The sequence below is a fragment of the Aythya ferina genome (assembly GCF_964211825.1).
Source record: "Aythya ferina genome assembly, chromosome: 3".
In the NCBI taxonomy this organism is placed as follows: Eukaryota; Metazoa; Chordata; class Aves; order Anseriformes; family Anatidae; genus Aythya; species Aythya ferina.
The window spans coordinates 6220682-6236069 of record NC_140298.1 but is presented as its reverse complement, the minus strand read 5'-3'; the positions used below and the strand labels follow the sequence as shown (position 1 = coordinate 6236069).

The 15388-nt window shown below is 47.7% G+C and overlaps 2 long non-coding RNA genes across 2 annotated transcripts in view; one reads left to right on the top strand and one right to left on the bottom strand.

Moving 5' to 3' along the window:
• Positions 1-2166, top strand: part of LOC311433883 — a 31131-nt gene extending 28965 nt beyond the window's left edge. Inside the window, exon 5 of the long non-coding RNA XR_014691040.1 lies at positions 1092-2166. This is a non-coding gene — a long non-coding RNA (uncharacterized lncRNA). The remainder of the gene's footprint in view (positions 1-1091) is intronic.
• An 11965-nt stretch (positions 2167-14131) lies between these two features.
• On the bottom strand, positions 14132-15388 carry LOC311433882. Its single transcript, XR_014691039.1, has 3 exons — positions 14563-15388; positions 14378-14462; positions 14132-14247 (listed from the first exon to the last, which is right to left on the bottom strand). It is a non-coding gene; the product is annotated as an uncharacterized lncRNA (long non-coding RNA).

Genomic DNA, 15388 nt, shown 5'->3' with positions numbered 1-15388 from the left:
GAACGATACAATGGCCTGTTAAAGACTACCTTGAAAGCAATGGGCGCTGGGACGTTCAAAAACTGGGATACGCATTTGGCAAAGGCCACCTGGTTAGTCAATACTAGGGGATCTACCAACCGAGCTGGACCTGCCCAATCGAACCTGTTACGTACTGTAGATGGGGATAAAGTTCCTGTAGTGCATGTAAAAAATATGCTGGGTAAAACAGTCTGGGCTACTCCTGCCTCAGGAAAAGGCAAACCTATTCGTGGAATTGTTTTCGCTCAGGGACCTGGATATACTTGGTGGGTGATGCAAAAGAACGGAGAGGTCCGGTGTGTACCTCAAGGAGATTTAATACTGGGTGAGAATAGCCCATGAACTGAATTGCACCATGTTAAATAGTATATTATACTGTATGTTATCACTACCATGATTACTATAGGTGACTAATTAGAATGTATGGAAAAGAGTGTAAACTGAGCATGACATAAATGGTATGGAATAAGGGGTGGATAGATGTCCTGGTTTCAGTTAGCACAGAATTAATTTTCTTCCTAGTAGCTGGTGGAATGCTGTGTTTTGGCTTAGAATGAGAAGAGTGCTGATAACACCCCGATGCTTTAATTGTTGCAGAGCAGTGCTTATACTAAACCAAGGACATCTCAGCCTTTGCTCTGTCCTGCCAACGGGCAGGCTGGGGGGGTGCAGTAAGAGCTGGGAGGGGACAGACCCAGGACAGGTGACCCAAACTAGCCAAAGGGGTATTCCATACCATCTGACGTCATGCTAAACAATATATAGGGGTGGCTAGCCGGGGGGAGGGGGCCGGACTGCTCGGGGTTAAGCTGGGCATCGGTCAGCGGGTGGTGAGCAATTGCATTGTGCATCACTTGTTTGTACATATTATTAGTAGTAGTACTATTATCATCATTGTATTATTATTATTATTATTATTATTATTATTTTCCTGTCTTATTAAACTGTCTTCATCTCAACTCACGAGCTTCACTTTCCATTTCTCTCCCCCGTCCCAGAGAGGGAGGGGGGAGGGTGAGCGAACGGCTGCGTGGTGTTTAGCTGCCAGCCGGGTTAAACCACGACAGCAGGTGACAAAGGGGAGGGTTTGCTGCAGCTGTCCTTTTGGTGCTCTTGCAGTGCTTCTGCTGTAACAGACCGACCAAGCCGCTGGCCAGAGGAGGTGCCTGTTGACAGACACAAGCTGGTTAGGGCCATCCCCGTGCTCCCCAGAGGTAAGCTGGCCTGCAGCCATGCGAGGACACCTGTAGGTATTGCCCTGGGGACAGTTCCCCAGCACTGGGACTGTAACTTCTGTGGTTTGTGCTGAGTGTGCCAAACCCAGCTTCTTCAGCAAGGTGCGACTTCTCTTGTTCATTTCTTTGAAGCCCAATCCCTGTCATATGGGGTTTTGGCACAGCTATAATATAAGTAAAGCCTTTCTGCCAGCTGAGGCATGTTCCTGCTGGGAGATCCTGCAGGAGGCTTGGACCATGTTGGCTTTTGCAACTGGCCCCAGTTATCACCACTTATTTTATCACCATTATTCCCTTTGGGCAATATTGCAGGCCCTTTGGCATGCTGCTCCAGCCTTGCAAGGGGGGGCTCATCACCTTGGCTTTCGATCCATTTATTATGTTCCAAACAGTCTTCTTTGAACGTGCCTTTGCTTTCAGTTTTCAGACCCTCTGCACCCCTTCCTGCAGGCCTTTGTTGCCCCCCGGTGCTCTCCTGGCTGGGGGTGAGTTTAAATCTCTCTCCTTCTGCTGTATGAACCCACTCTCTGAAAGTGACATCACTGATGAAGTCAATGTCTCAGCACAGCAGAAAGGAAAGCAATGTAATAACCGAGCTGCCAGGAGCCCGGTGCCCTTTGCTTAAATCACAGGAACAGACTGCAGCAAGGCAGGGGGCTGTTCTGATCCACTGACATTTCCAGTGTGAATTGTGCACAGGACAGACTGTTTCAGCCAAGGTCCTCTTTAAAGCACTCATTGCCTGATACCAAAATGAATTCAGTAAATACCTCCAAGGATGTGATCCCCAATCTCTGCCATTCAGTGCTGGACTGAGGGACAGCATTTTTCCCTTTCTCTCTGCACGTGCTCAGCCACGCTGCTGCCGACTGAGCTCTGCGTGCATGCAGCCGTGGTGTGGCTGGAGGTGTGCAAGCCTCTGACACCACGACTGGTTTGTTGTGTGTGCCAGATGGGATCGGTGGTCGTGGCCTGCTTGCTAAACCAGGTCGGTTGACATTAGCAAGGCAAGCAGAGCAGGCAGCCTGGTGCTGCCTCCAGCTGTGCTCACAGGAGACCCTGAGTGGTACCAGCAGCAGGAGGAGCACAAGGTGTCCTGGCAAACCTGTGCACGTTTCTGCAGTGGCCTGCAGGAATCCCCGTTTGCAGCAGGTCCTTCTCCATCTCTCCTGTGGGGCCATCAGCGTCACTGTACAGCCTGCAGGGTGCTCAGAGGAGATAGTGCTGCCCGAGAGTAACAGCTAGCGGGGAGCAGTGGGAGACAGATGAAGGATTTTTATTGCTGCCATATGCTTTAAAAACCCATTCCCAAGGTAAAGGAAGTCCTTTACCTTGGGAATTTCAGTCTAACTTTAACAGAGCCAGGCTAGCATTGCCAAGGAAGTAACCGCCTGCTGGTCCCTCGGACACCTTCCTGCTCCTGCGTGCATTCCTCATCTCTTCAACGCACCCTGCCGAATGTGGGCTCCTTCCTGATTTTTCTTCCTTGATCCAATCAACGACTTTTCTGTGAGACGGGACACTCCTTTTCTTTGGAAATAGACCACATAGACAGCCCAAGAGTTTTACTCCTTCAGGTCACCTGTCTGCCAGAGGGCATCCTGCCGAGAGGCAGGAGATGGCTCAAAACCCACATGGGAAATCTTTCTGAAACTGCAGTGCCGGTTTCAGCATCCTGTCCTTAACCCGCCAAGGTTAGCGCAGGAAAGGCTGAAGCTGATTTGTAAGGCAGCCTGCTGCTGGGGAAGGGGAGGGAAGTCTCAGCAAAGCCACTGGCCTATTAGCTCTGACTGCTAGAGGACACGAGGTGGCTTCTGGTGTCAGAGGAAGGAAATGAGCGCTGGTATCTTCAGCGAACTAATTTCAGGCTTGTAGCAATTCCCCTTTCAGTTTAATATAATCATCTTTGGTGTCTGCTTTACAACAATGGCTTTGTACTGCTAAACCTTCGCTGCGCATTAGCAGAGGCAGCTGGAATTTGATTTTGGCTGTAGTGAGAAACCTTATTATCCAGCACGGGGCAAATCTCTCGAATGCAGGAGCATGTCAGTACATAAATTCAGGTTGCTCTGATCAGTTTAATTTTGAAGACTTAAGTAAGAGGGAGAGAATATATTCAGGGTACTTTGATACTGGTAAAGGAACTATAGAAAATGTTATACCAGGTGATTGCAGTTACATTATTCTACAATATTAGCCTACCTAGGATTTGCTGCAAAAACTTGTAATCGAGAAATGCCTTGGGTTGCCAAATACTCCTAATGCAGTCCTTTGTACGCTGCAGCGTAAGGGTGAAGTACAAGTGCACGTGGTCTCGGGTGAAGTGGTGGCTGGGCGGGATCAGGGCAGGTGGCACATCTGTAAAATGGCACCTGGGGAGGCGCAGAGCTCACTGAAACGGCAGGAGGCTGGACTGCCTGCCTTCGCCCCTCTTCTCATTTGGGTAAAACTCCTGCTGGCTCCTTTGCCATGCAGGATGCCAAACTAATAGTCACTCTTGGCATTACAACGTGTGTAGGACTCAGGGCTGGCCATATGCTGAAACAAAAGGAAGTATTTCAGTTTGCGGTTTGGGGAGGGAGCTGGAGGCGTTGCCAACGCCTGCCTCTTCTGACAGCTCGTGTCCCTTTGAAACCTGTCCGGCTTCAAAAAGAGCAGCATCTGACCCTGCTGACTTTGCAGCAGTGTGCACAGAGGTATGAACCCCACTGCACCACTGCAAGATCTGGGTCCTGCCCTCCCTGGAAATCCCTGGGGTCTGCTTTTCTTCTGGAGCTGCTGTTAGAGGGAGGAGAGCTTGGTACCTGCCGGCTGGGGAGCCAGGCTCCTGGCAGCTGGGCAGCTCACCTGTGGGCTCGTTGCTTTATGAGAAAGATGTGGATATTTAGAGAGGATTCTCTTTACTTAGCAAAAGCAGGCAGTGCCAGAACATGGGAGCACGTGGTTTTGAGGAGGGGCTCAGGTTCTGCTCTCAGCAGGAAGAATTAAAAACTAAAGTAATAGCAGTGACTTTGCTGTTTGAGTTTGTATGGGCAGAAGAGAAAATGGGGCTTGGATGAAAATATCATCATCAGTGGTGGGGGCCTGACAACTGAGCGTTGGCTGCCTCTGGAAAAGCAGTAACACGAAGAGGTGACCCTTTATTCCCATCGCCTCTGCTGGTTTCTGGCTTCCAAGAAGTATCCTGAACATTGTGATTTACTGAAGCGCTGGCAAAAGAAATGCAAGGTATATAGCCTGCTGACCCTCTGTGCCCAGATCTTCTGAAGCAGAAACAAAAAGGGAGCTTTCCCATTTCATGCGTGCAGGGCAGGAGCGATAGTTTTGAAGCGCTGATGTGTGATGGTGCTCCAGCACTTTGGAGCTGACCCTTGACATTCCCCACTCGAGGCTGTAGCTGCTGCTGTGCAAAGGGGCAGAGCGGGTGTCATTCCTCAGGGACCTTCACCAGGAGGTTTGCACAATCGCTGGGTTTGGTCTGCTTTGTTCCCAAACCCACCATTCCTGGCATAGCACAGAGGACCCAACTGTGCAGGCCTGAGGACACAGTCCTCATCCTCAGCTGTTGTGTCAAGAGGTTATTGCCCGTTAGCAGAGGCTGCAGCTCCTTCCAGCCGCTGCAGGTGACCAAGCGAGCACCAGAGACTGCACCATGGCTTCGGAGCAGAGCCACGTGAGATGGTGAGATGTGATGCCTTGCAGCTTTCCCTCCTCAGGCTCAGAGATCGGAGTAGCAGGAGACGGTTTGTCTCGTGGCGAAGAGCTGACTGCGGGCCAGTTGGCAGCCCTGCGCGGGGAAGTCTGTGTTAATAACAGAGCTGGGGCTGATGCACGGCATCGCTAAAAGGGATTGACAGATTTGCAGAGAGCAACTTTCCTGCATCCCATATGTTGTTGGCTTCTTCTGGGTGATTAAAAAGAGGGGTAAAAAATATTTTGCTGGAAGAAAGTATGATTATTTGTCTACTTGGGGGTTGTTTAAGCAACTCTTTCTCCTCTTCTAGCTTGATACGATATGGCCAAAACACAGCAGAAAGGCATCAATTAATCATTCTAGAGGTGTGTGTACAGTGAATGAAGTAGATATACATGTAGTTTCCTGTGGCTCTAATAGAAGGCACAGGAAAGTTCCCATAAAATTTGGGAAGTTTTGCTCCCTAAGAATGGCTGACCTGACATAGACCATCAAAGTTATAATGCTGCTAAATGGCATGGTAAGTCTAGGCCACTCTGACTTACACCTGCTAGAGATCTGGTCTGTCATCTGCAGTATAACTTTCCAGGAAGCACGAAATTTAACCCTCGGGTCAAACAAGAGCTTGCTGAGAAGTGCTAGTTTTGCTTTTCTCTGTTTCATTTAGGCAAACACGTGCAGTACAGACCATCAGTCCTGATGAGGTGCCATTGTTTAATACTGAAAAAATGCACATTCGATAGAGTTTGCATTTCCTAAAATCTGTATTATTTATTTGACAGTATATTTTTCCTTGGAAAAAAAAAAATAATCTGCAGTTATTTATTCATTCTCGCCCCTTGGAGAGCTTGCTACCATCTGTTTTTCTTGGCTTTCCATCACCCTTTTTTTTTTTTTCACTTGTTCTTCTCCCACTGTGCACCACTGAAGGACTATACTATACATTATCTCATAGCCAAATTATGCAGGGTATTGTAAACATGTTGTAAACTTTGCCAGCTGCAAAGTCAAGGGCTCTGAGAGATCTTGCTAAGCACTGGAAACGCTCTTTGAAGAAAGAAGGCAGCCTTTTGGAAGCAGATTTGCAGGGCAGCATGACGCAAAGGTATGATACTGCTGTTGCAAAATGCTGGAGGAAGGAAAGCAACAAATAATTGTGCTCTCGGATCACCATAGCTTTACCATAAAGACCACAAGGTCCCTGGGACAGTATCTGCTCAGGCCCCACCGCTACAACCCAGCGCAGCCCCTGCATGCAGATTCCAGGGCTCTGCACCCAGAATCACAGAACTTCTAGGTTGGAAGAGACCTCAAGATCATCGAGTCCAACCTCTGACCTAACGCTAACAGTCCCCACTAAACCATATCCCTAAGCTCTACATCTAAACGTCTTTTAAAGACCTCCAGGGATGGTGACTCCACCACTTCCCTGGGCATCCTGTTCCAATGCCTCACAACCCTTTCGGTAAAGAAGTTCTTCCTAACATCTAACCTAAAACTCCCCTGGCTCAACTTAAGCCCATTCCCCCTCGTCCTGTCACCAGGCACGTGGGAGAACAGACCAACCCCCACCTCGCTACAGCCTCCCTTGAGGTACCCATAGAGAGCGATAAGGTCGCCCCTGAGCCTCCTCTTCTCCAGGCTGAACAAGCCCAGCTCCCTCAGCCGCTCCTCGTAGGACTTGTTCTCCAGGCCCCTCACCAGCTTCGTCGCCCTTCTCTGCACCCGCTCAAGCACCTCGATGTCCTTCTTGTAGCGAGGGGCCCAAAACTGAACACAGTACTCGAGGTGCGGCCTCACCAGAGCTGAGTACAGGGGGACGATCACCTCCCTAGCCCTGCTGGTCACACTGTTCCTGATACAAGCCAGGATGCCGTTGGCCTTCTTGGCCACCTGAGCACACTGCTGGCTCATATTCAGCCGACTGTCCACCATCACTCCCAGGTCCTTCTCTGCCTGGCAGCTTTCCAACCATTCCTCTCCCAGCCTGTAGCTCTGCTTGGGGTTATTGCGCCCCAGGTGCAGGACCCGGCACTTGGCCTTGTTAAACTTCATGCAGTTGACCTCAGCCCATCGGTGCAGCCTATCCAGATCCTCCTGCAGAGCTTTCCTACCCTCAAGCAGATCGACACACGCACATAGCTTGGTGTCATCTGCGAACTTACTGAGGGTGCACTCGATGCCCTCGTCCAGATCATTGATGAAGATATTAAAGAGGACCGGCCCCAGCACCGAGCCCTGGGGGACGCCACTAGTGACTGGCCTCCAACTGGACTTGGCTCCATTCACCACGACTCTTTGGGCCCGGCTATCCAGCCAGTTTCTAACCCAACAAAGCGTGCGCCAGTCCAAGCCAAGAGCAGCCAGAAAGTCAAGAGCAGCCCAGCGGGCGTAACAGGGATCGGGGCCTGATGCAGCCCTGGCACCGCCGCACCGGTGGCCAGGAGAGGGCCACGCTCAGCACGCTGCAGGGCTGGAGGCCCCGCATGTCCCAGGGTTGTCCCGTGTGTTGGAGAGGTGCTGGCCACACCCAGCATCCTGGGAGGATGAACCACTCGCAGCATCTTGTGCTCTGTGTTGCAGGGCTATGGTCTCATTGCTGCCCTTGGAGATGCAATTTTAAGGGGGAAATCAGAAGTGTAAGGATAACGCTGAAAAAAATCTACCAGAAATAGCCCTAGTTCTAGATCTTTGTCCATCTCTTGATACTTGAACAACCAGGTAGCATGCTCCTGCTCCACCCAGCATCCTTCGGCCGTCATCCCTGGGCAACTGCTCGCAGTTCTTGAAAGGCTGAGCACTTCTGAGACGAATAGCTGGGCAGGACATTCATATGCAATGTTTAGGGAACTCAAAGCCATCTTTTAAATTATTCCATCCATACTTCATCTTCCTTTCCGGCAGTTAGTGAAACGCATCGCGAGCTCAGTCGCACTTAGATAATATGGCTGGGAATGACCTGTGACTTATTGTCCTGTTCCTACTATTTCTACAGCGTTAAGAGCTTAAGGGAGAAAAATTGCTTAGCTTAGTAAGATTTATTTTTCTTTTTGCAAGGGATGGACGATGGTCTTCCAGCCCTGGAAGTAGTCTAGTGAAAGCTGTTTCTTCCCTGAAGGGTCTTCTATTACTCTTACAGGCACACGTTCACAGGCTTGAGGCTTGCACGCTTGTTAAGGGGCACTGATTTAAATGAGGGACTTTAATCAACAATTTCCATCATGACTTAAATCAGCTAGCAGGAAACACAAAATTGATTATTTAAATTAAGCTTGTTCTTTATTTGTACTTTTTAATTATTTTCCTAAGGAACAAATGGTAGGGATTCACTAGTGCCTAGTGCTCTCCTTTCACTTATGCTCAGGATATGCCATTACCATATTTATTTCAGAATCTGCACATTAGGTCTGAAGTCACTTAACGCTTTTCATTTTGTGTTCCAAATTGAGGACCGACACCTCTACTACATGACTAATTTTAATGCTCATCTGTGTCAAGGTGCACAAGCCAAGTAAGAAACATATATCAGTTAGTGTCTTCTGATTTAAATCCCAATAAAATCCTACATATGATGGATATACAGTGTAGGGAGAAGAGTGCAACTACCAAAACTTATTCTGCATTTGACATGGACGTTCTGAACATGGGATGTTCTTGCCAGCAGACCAGCCTGCCTTTCAAGTCACCAAACCCTTATGAGGGCTTATACTGGGAAAAGTAAAATAGCTTCTTATCTCTTTGGGTTCAGTCCCTGATTGTTTTCTCCATGTTTAGTGAACTGAAGGAAGAGACATCTTTCTGGGTGTGCAGAGGAGAAACGTCTCTGTCTGTAACTGGCTCAGCAAATACTTCAGACACTTCAGCTAACGCTGATCCCTAACCCTAATCGTAACACTAACCCTAACCCAAGCCCAAAACTCTAAACCAAACCCTAAACCTAAGCCTAACCATAACCCTAACACTAACCCTAACCCTTACCCTAATGCTAAACCTAACCATAACCCTAACCCTATTCCTAACCCTAACCTCTAACCCAAACCCTAACCCTAAACCTAATCCTAACCCTGACGCTAACCACAATCTTTATCCCATCCCTAATACTAATCCTAACCCTGACCCTAACCCTGACCCTAACCCAGACCCTGACCCTAACCATAACCCTAACCCTAATGCCAAACCAATCAAAAACCCTAACCCCTAACCTAACCCTAAACCTAATCCTAACTCCTAACCATAACCCTAACCCTGAATCTAACCCTAAACCTAATCCTAACCCTGACGCTAACCGTAAACCTTATCCTAACCCTAACACTAATCCTAATCCAAACCCTAACCCTGACCCTAAACAAGACCCTAACACTGACCCTGACCCTAACCCTAACAATAAACCCTAACCCTGACCCTAACCCTATTCCTAATCCTAAACGCTAACCATAACCCTGACCCTAACCCTAACTCTAAACATAATCCTAAACCTGATGGTAACCGTAAACCTTATCCTAACCCTAACCCTAAACTAGACCCTAACCCTGACCCTAAACCTAACCCAAACCCTAACACTAACACTAACCCTACATCTAACCCTAAGACTAACCCATACCATAACCGTAACCCTAACCCTGACCCTAACCGTAACACAAACCCTTACCCTAACACTAACCCTTATCCTAACCCTGACCCTAACAGTAACCCTAACCCTGAACCTGACCCTGACCCTAACCCAGACCCTGACACTACACCTAATCCTAACCATAACACTAACCCTAACCCCTAACCCTAACGCTAACCCAAATCCTAACCAACCCTAACCCTAATCCTAACCCCAAACCAACACTAACCCTTACCATAACCCTAAACCCTAAATCCTAACCCTAACCCTAAACCCTAAACTCCAACCCTAACTATAACCCTAAACACTAAACCCTAACCCTATACCCTAAATCCTAACCCTAAACCCTAACCCTAACGCTAACCCAAACCCTAAACCAAACTGTAACCCTAAAAGTAACCCTAAAACCTAACCTAACCCTAAACATAAACCTAACCCTAATCCTAACCCTTAACCTATTCCTAATCCTAACCTCTAACCCAAACCCTGACCCTAACTCTAAACATAATCCTAACGCTGATGCTAACCGTAAACCTAACCCTAACCCTAACACTAATCCTAACCCTAACCCTGACCCTAAACAAGACCCTAACCCTGACCCTAAACAAGACCCTAACCCTAATGCCCTGACACTAACCCTAATGACCCTAACCCCTCACCCTTAACCCTAATGCCACCCTAACCCTAATGATGGCAACCGTAACCCTAACCCCTGACCCTGACCCCTGACCTAACCCTAACCCCCTAACCCTAACACCCTAAACCTAACCCCTAACCCCAACCCTAATGACCCTAACCCTAACACTAAACCCAAACCCTAACCCTTAACCCCAACCCTTACCCTAAACCCTAACCCTAGCCCCCAACCCCAACCCTAGTTCCTGAGAACTACATCTCCCGGCATGCTCTGGGCACCAAACATGGCCTCCCGGAAGCCCGGTACCTACCACCATTCCCCGGGCAGCTGGCTTGACCAATCACAGGCCGAGTGTTCGAGAATTACCTTTACCAGCACTCACTGCAACCCAAGCACTTCCCGCCCTTTCAAAAAAGCCTCAAGCCCTAACACTAAAAAACCTCTAAACCCCTACAGGTCTAACCCAAACTATTTGCCACACTAAACCCCTGAAGTCCGATGCTTAAATGCCCTAACCCAAACGCTTAGGGCGCTCAAAACCCAAACCCAAAACATTAGGGTGCTAAAAGCCCTTAAACAAAAAAATTTGAACGCTCAAAGCCCTAACCCCAAAATTAAGATGCTCAAAACCCAAAGCCAAAACATTAAGACACTCAAAGCCCAAACACAAAAATTAGGATGCTCAAAACCTAAAGCCAACCCAAAACAGTAGGATGCTCAAAGCCCTGACTCAAAACATTAGGACGCTCAAAGCCCTACCTCTAAATTTTAGGACACTCAAAACACAAACCAAAACCTAAAACTTTAGGACACTCAAAACACAAACTGAAAACATTAAGACACGTAAAGCCCTAACCCAAAAATTAAGATGCTTAAAGCCCAAAGCCCTAACCCAAAACAGTAGGATGCTCAAAGCCCTAACCCAAAACATTACGATGCTCAAAACCGTAACCCAAAACTTAAGATGCTTAAAACCCAAAGCCAACCCAAAACAGGAGGATGCACAAAGCCCTAACCCAGAACATTAGGACGCTCAAAACCCAAACCTGAAAACTTAGGACGCTCAAAACCCTAACCCTGGAGAACCTAACCTGAAAAAAAAAAAAAAAAAAAAAAAAAAAAAAAAGATCCTAAAACCCTAACCCTAAATAACTGACCAAAAATAAAACCCTAGGACCCTAACCCTAAAAAACATAGCAACACTCCATCCCCCCAACAAAAAAAAAAAAAAAAACTCTAAAACCCTAACACACTAACCCTGAAACCCTTAAAACCCTGTTAAAACTCCAACCCAGTTATACACCAGTTACCTCCCTTAAGGGATATAGAGAAGCTCTCTCAGATACGGCAGTCCTACTTCTCGTGCATGCAGCCGGAGGTCAGTCTCATTCTGGTGCTGATGGTGGTGGAAGCTGGGGCAACGGTGGTACTGCTGGAGATACCACAGCCACCGGAGGGGGAGCCGCCGGGGGTGGATTGTTAGGAGGTGGTAGGTTATCCAACGGATCCGTTTATCATCTTTTTCTTTTTCCTGTTCTTCTTCTTCAAATTTCTTACCTGCTTTTACTGTAAATATTGAGGCTGGAAAAGGATGTGAAGTCTTCCTGATCCATAATCCTGCATAATCACTTTCTTCCCGGCAAAAAGGTTCCTTTGAATTAACATGGATATTTAAGGCCTGACAAATCCAGTCTTCAAAGGATCCAAAAACAGACCGAAAGACATGTGGTCTTAAAGGCTCCTTTGGCCATTCTATCACACAATACTGGACCATTTTTTTATTTACTTTTTCCTTTTCTGGGGCCCCTCTCGTTCCAATTTCTAACCGTTATTCCTAATGGATTTTCTGGTGGTATGTCTGGTAATTTGCTCCCTTTCTTCTGGTCCCTGGTCTTCAATTTTGTCTGACCCATCTAGGAATTTTACTATGGCAATTCCCACAGCCCTTGGTTACCTTAGTAAGAGTGTCTTGCAAAGGGTTTAGGACCTATCACCCACCCATAAATCCTATAGGAATCACTTCGGTCCTTCACCGGCCAAGTCCCTCGCGGTTAGAAGACCTCCACAATCGCTTTGGAACTAAATTCCATCTCAGTCACTCTCTTACACACACAGGCAACCGAATCCCACCCAACCGAACGGTATACACTTTAAATGCTTACGACTCCGTTGTCTTCATTCAGATCTTCACACGCAGAATTACAGGCAAAATATAGTGCTGCAGCCGGCAAGGGAGCTGGAAAAAAAAAAAAAATCAAGACCTTTGCCTACTTTTATTCAGGTTCAAGATGCCATTAGTCCCGACCTGACTCGAACATCAGCCACCAAATGTTGGGGCGCCTCTCCTAGATCAAGAAACGTCCATATCAGGAAGCGTTTGATACAAAAAAAAATTACACGCACAGAAGTGATTCCTTTAAGCTCCCACTGCAAGACGAGAGGTGCTCAGCTCCCAATTGAACATCAGCAATATTCCGAGGAGGTCAAGTGTTCAATACCCTCAGGATGGCTTCCCCAGGGCCTGCCAAGCACCAAGAGCAACAACACAGTACAGCACAGGCAACACAGATGACAAGCTGGGACTGCCCTGCCTGGCACGTGTTCATGCTGTACATGACAGAACTCCCCACACATAATCTCTGTGCCTGACCTGATCAATCCTGAAAGGCCACATGTGCTGCAAAGACTTAAAAGCACAGACCCTCACCCTGTGGGTGCATTCACAACCCCAACTCAAACACAGCCTCACTCCCCAACACACAATATTTGCCCCTGGACTTAATTCTCAGGGCTCAGAATCCACCATCAACGTGGACCACAGAGGCCAGCTAGGATGGTGCAAGTACCTTCTTCATCCCTTCAAAAGAGGAGTCACCCAGAGGTGCACCAATAGACTAATACACCAAAAACAATGCCCATTTTCCAACTTTTCTCCACTCACCTTCCCGATCCAGGCTTAGTGCTTCCATTCAGTGTGCCGAGCCAAAGTCACGGGGTTTAGACCAAGGAGAAAGAACAGACAAACGTGACAATCCACAAAACAGTCTATACCCACTCCTCTTCTTTCCTCCCCTACTGCAGCAGCCAAGAAGCCCCAGAGCCACTTAGGAAATCAATTCCCAAGCAAGAGCTCCTGATGCGTCCCAGATGACTTCTGGGAGAGTGAGGATGGAAACAGATGCGATCTCAAACCGAATATGATGCACAAGACCTGAAACAGATCTACACTTCAAGCAGCGACTGCAAGACAAGAAGTGCTCGGATCAGAGTCATGATGACAAAACAAGCACTGAGGCCCTTCAGCACAGCTACCAAGTCGCCTGTCTAGCCAGTCCAGTGTAAAAAGCTAGGAGGATATCAAGACCCGAGAAGCACAGAACAGACGCTGCAGAAGCAACACTATAAGTCACCCCAGATATGCTCTGGCTCCCAGCTCCCATTAGTCACCCCAGATATGCAAATACCAGGTGCCCCCCAACTTAGCTCTCATGTTGCTGGATGGTAAATTCCCTCCGCCTCAAGAAATGCACGGGCACTGATTGTCACCTTAGTTAATTGCCAGGGTCATCATCAGCTGCAAAAACAGAGTACCAGCGTTCACCAGGACGCCGGCCATGATGCCCACCTTCTCCACAATGCTGACTACTTCTGATGCAACATACGATTGTGCTCACCTGTTCCTCTCTGAATCCAAGCTCCAACAGTGCAGGCAGTATCATCCACAGCACTTGGGAAAAAAAAGGGATTAAATGACCATTGCGTTCACCACCAACAAAATCAATTCCATTCCACCCGCAGGAAAAATCACATACTCTCATCCCCTCCTGTACCTCAGCCGCTTGCCTGCCCCACATGGCAGATGCTTCCATCTGTTCTCTTTACCCACTTATAGCACCTCTAAAAGGCAAACTGGAATTTTACTCTATTGGATGTAGGAAAATAACTGCAGTGACAACCACATCCCAAAAATAACAGCTACCTCTGCTCATCACGCACCAGAGTCACTCTAGAGGCAGCTCAGGTTGAGACGTCCTGCACTGAGCACTGCACACTGCATTTCAGCCCGAACAAAGGAGAAACACAGGCAGAAAATATACATTCAGCTGACAGCAGTAGCACCCATCCCTCAACAACATAAGGGACCCCATCTTTAGTTTTATCCTTTCAAAACAGCAGTCCACTTGCCTCTGTACCTGCAAATTAGGTCCAAGCTTGAAAGGAGCAGCCCGTAGACTTTGACCCACCACCAGGCAGGGACTAGGAATACTAAGTAGAGGAGAAAACGAGTGTTGTAAGCCTGAAGTGTGTACAACCATAGTAAAGACGGCTCCTGAGAGAATGGGAAAACAAAGGGAAAGCTGCTTACCTCTGAGAAGTCGTCCTTGATCTTTGTGCCACGGACATTTGTCTTGAATGCTCAGTGCACGAGTTTAGGGGTCCCCGTCTGTTGAAGGCTTACCTCGGGGAAGTCCTACATGGCTCCACCTGCATTACTGATTTTTTCTGCCAGCAGGCAGTGGCAGAAAATCCTGAGAAATGGCAGACACATCTTCCCAAACCATTTTCTCAATAACAGAAGCAGTGCGAACCGCGCTGAAAACCACAAGTGAAAACAGCAGAAAAACACACCCCACTTTGTCTCAGGTAGGAAATAACTGCCCTGAGCAACATGCCCTTCCCAGGGTGAACCCAACATACCCAAGGCCTTAGGGGGAAGGCAGAAAAGGAACCCAAGACTCTTAGTACGTCTCCTGAGAATCGCAATTTCCATTTACTCCATGTCTTCTGGTCTCACAGGATGAGGCAGAGATATAATTAATTCCTTCTCCATCTCTCTGCAAAGAGCTTTTCTCATATCTGTGACAAAGAAGAAAAATGTTATGATCGTGGAAGTCATTCCACAAAGCCACACGTGGTGAGTTCACTATTACAGATAAGATCATTTTTACTCAAAAACACCTCAGCTGCAATGTTACCACTGCAAACATAGCACTGCACAAAAATTCAACTCAAGATATAGGAAAAGGCGAGCTAAGAAGACGAATGAAGTTGACCAAAAGCATCTGCAACAACCATCTGGTAGATGGTTGTCCACAGCCATCGGATTTCATGGTCGTCTTTCCTGACGAATGAATCCTGGAAGAACAGAAAAGATACACAACATGTCCACAACTTCTGAGGAGACTATTGAA